Source organism: Sinocyclocheilus rhinocerous, unplaced genomic scaffold, assembly GCF_001515625.1.
Source record: "Sinocyclocheilus rhinocerous isolate Xijiao unplaced genomic scaffold, SAMN03320098_v1.1 scaffold176, whole genome shotgun sequence".
NCBI lineage: Eukaryota > Metazoa > Chordata > Actinopteri > Cypriniformes > Cyprinidae > Sinocyclocheilus > Sinocyclocheilus rhinocerous.
The window spans coordinates 105,000-108,512 of record NW_015648623.1 but is presented as its reverse complement, the minus strand read 5'-3'; positions in this window follow the sequence as shown (position 1 = coordinate 108,512).

The window sequence follows — 3,513 nt, the reverse complement described above, 5'->3', positions numbered from 1 at the left end:
GTCCCGGGTCCTCGGGTCTCGGGTCCTCCGTGTAGACCTCTACATTAGACATCCAGAGAGGTGGAGCTGGAAATCATTGCAGTGAGTGCCACTTGCCCTGTAACCAGATCTCTCAGTTGAGAGATCAAAACCCTGAAATAACACTGAGCAGAAAAAACCAAAGAGATGTATTATGAAAATGTATTGTCATATCTGTGTCTTTTTATGTCAGATTTTTAAATTTAATAAATTCAATCTGAATAAAAAAACATGTTGGCTTTTAACAACCAAATGTATTTTTATTTTTTCATTTTTATATTTTTATTATCTTAAGTTGTTAAAAATTCCAGATTTTTTAAATCATAATATTTATATTTAAGTGTATTTTATTTATAAAATTTTATTTTGTCATTAATTCTTTTGTATTTTAATCATTTTGTATTGTCTTAAGTTGTCCATGTTGTTAAAAATGTTATTTTTCTTAATAAAAGCTGTATATTTAATTTGTTTGGATGGATTGCCATTTTGTTGTCTATTAGACGTATATATGTAGTCGTTTAATAGCGGTCTAATTGATGACTAGTCTATTCTTGGGCTGATTAGACGTCTATTAGATTTTCACTGACAGCCCAAATTTAGCCTTGTTTTAGCCTAGACTTCTGGGCTGCGTTTAGACGGCTAATAGATGTCTTTTAAACGCAAAATTGCTTGCTGGGCTGTTTCAAGATCAGATGTCAAATTTCAAAAAGGTGAATAACTATGCATAATAGGTAGAAATTTGGCATAAACAACTTAACTAATATTAAAACCAATTTTATTATACCATGCTGCAGTAAAGTTCATAGAATTAACCTAAATTCACACAAAATTGAAAATTTTGTCATGTTATTCCAGACATGAGGGTGAGTATAGTTTGAAGAATGTTGCTAACCAAATGGGTGAAAGTAGCCATTGTCTTCCATAGTATTTTTTCCTACTATGGAAGTCAAATACTGTCAACTGGCTGATTACCAACACTCTTCAAAATATCTTCTTTTTTTAGTTCAATAGAAGAAAGAAAGAAACTCATACTCATACAAAACTCATGTTTTGAACAATGTTTTGAACATTAATTTTGGGTGAACTAACCCTTTAATGTTTAGCTAACAAATGTGCTACAGCTGAATCATGCAATAATGGAGTGGTCTAACTGCAAATCAAGGATCTCCAACAATACCAGTTAAATATGGGCTTCAGTATTCTGAAGTGAATACATCAGGCCACCAGAAGGACATTTACTGTAATTATATTAGATTTCTTAAGGGAGTAGCATAAAAAGATAAACACTGGCATACAGTATGTTATAAAATAATACTTTATTTGATCTACCCCTGCAATATTCTCTTTTCTCCCTATTTCTTTTGTATCATCTCTCATTCTCTTAGCTCCACTCATTTTTCTCTGGGAATGCCATCAACAGTAAGAAAATACAAAATAAATAATAAAAAAGGAAGAAAGACAAGTATAAAGATTTCTGTTCATAAACTTAAAATGCAAAATGCACATTTTATTCTGTTCCTCACTTACTCTTTCACTCATTTTCTTCTCTCTTCCCCACACCTAAAATCTGCATTAAGTAACATCATTTAACTCCCTCACCTGAAGCTGGCTGTCTTGATTTTAAAAAATATCTTATATCCATCTATGGAAAAACGGACGTTTTCAATTAGCAAGGGTTTGTTCCAATTTTTCAATTTACTGTCAATAAATGTCATAAAAAGCTAACGTTGCATGCAATGAATGTCAGCTAATGTCCTTTGACAGTGTTCACACACCATAGCAGGACTCTACATTCAGTTTTACTTGCCCTCAATTGTGCCAACATTTTCACTGGGCCAGCCAAAAATAACGCTCGATAGATGAAAATAGCAGTATTTTTAACAATATGCTATTTACACTGTGCAAATAGCGATAGATTCTGTTTACACTGTTAATCAGCTATTTATACTACTTATTGCAAATAGTGGCAATTATCTGCACCTCAGTATTATAGTATATTATAAAACGCCTACATTTCAGGCGAGGCAGGCGCATCTCAAACAAGCCTAATGCCGGTGTTACGAGATTTTTGGTTTCCGAGATTTTCGGTTTCAGTGGGCGGAGCACACATGAATATTCATGAGTTTCCCAGACATGCGCGTGGAACTGAGTGAGAATTTCAGCTCACACTCCTTTATACAGTCTATGGTTTAATGGAATTTTTTTTTTTTTTTTAAAGATAAATATATTTACAGTGTTGCACAAACTACATTTGTTTATCATTTCGTAACAGTTTATAATGTTTTTATTAGTTTACATTGCACGTTTTGTGCAGTCGTCCCTGACTGAATGATTGCAAACATTCTTTGTGTAATGTTAGGATAAAGCACAGCAAACTTCAGCTAGTTGTAGCCTATACATTGATTTCAGTTCTTTGTGCTCTTCATTTCTAGCTTGCCGCGCTTTAAAACTGTCTGTTATTAGTTGTTATCATTTGTTGAATACATCACTGCCTGCAGCAAATAAAATAAACCTATATAAACGTATCTGTGGACATTTTTTTTTGTATACTGTGTGATGATCCATGCCTTAACTTACCCCGTTCAGCATTCTCCATGTTGTCCGGTTGTAAACTATGATACAATCATACACTGCTGCAAAAACATGTTGCTGAAATTTCTTTCTTTTTTTCATGTTTCCAATGTAAAATAGTTAAACTTCTTTACAAACAAATGTAAATTTACCAATTAAGATTATCACAAGGTTTATGGTTCCATTTGCACAGTGAAACCAAAAATCCCAGAACACCTGGATGATTACAGCTACAGGTTTCCAATAGTAGCGCAGATCCAACTACCATTTCAATTATTTATTTTTATGCTCTTCTGTTACCTTTTAAGTTTTAAAACTGTCATCTTCTGGCAATGAATGAAATAACATTCACCACCATATCAGTGGCCTAATAAACATTTTGCAACCTACACTGATGTTATTCTGTGTCATCTGTTCTTTGACCATGTGTTGCACTGTACCTGGATGATACACAATGATCATTGATACAAATGCATGGTCTATTTTGATGCACAACAAACACTCATGCAACATTATTTATAGGCCAAGTCATAAAGTTTCATAAACATATATAATCTTAATTAGGCTTTTTTTCTACATAAACTGTTCCCTCCTGGTGAAAAAATGCATGTAATTGTAAACATGAAATTTGGCAAGAAATGGAAAGCTGACAACATGAACTGTAAAATGTTTAACTCCGTTTAAATGTTTTACAGGTAGTCGTGCTCATGGAGAGCAGACACACAGATGTTTGGAGCAGACACAGCGGCAGCCAGATTGTCCCGCATGTGTGCCCCTGTTCTTGCTTCTAGGTTGTGTGGTTCAGAGAGCCGTCATCATGGTCTTCCTCATCCTCTTGCTCAACGATGTCCCCATTGAGAAGAGCGAGATTGTGAAGCACAGCGCAGCAGCAGAACTGTCTCAGCTGTGTTGAGATGGCAGTAG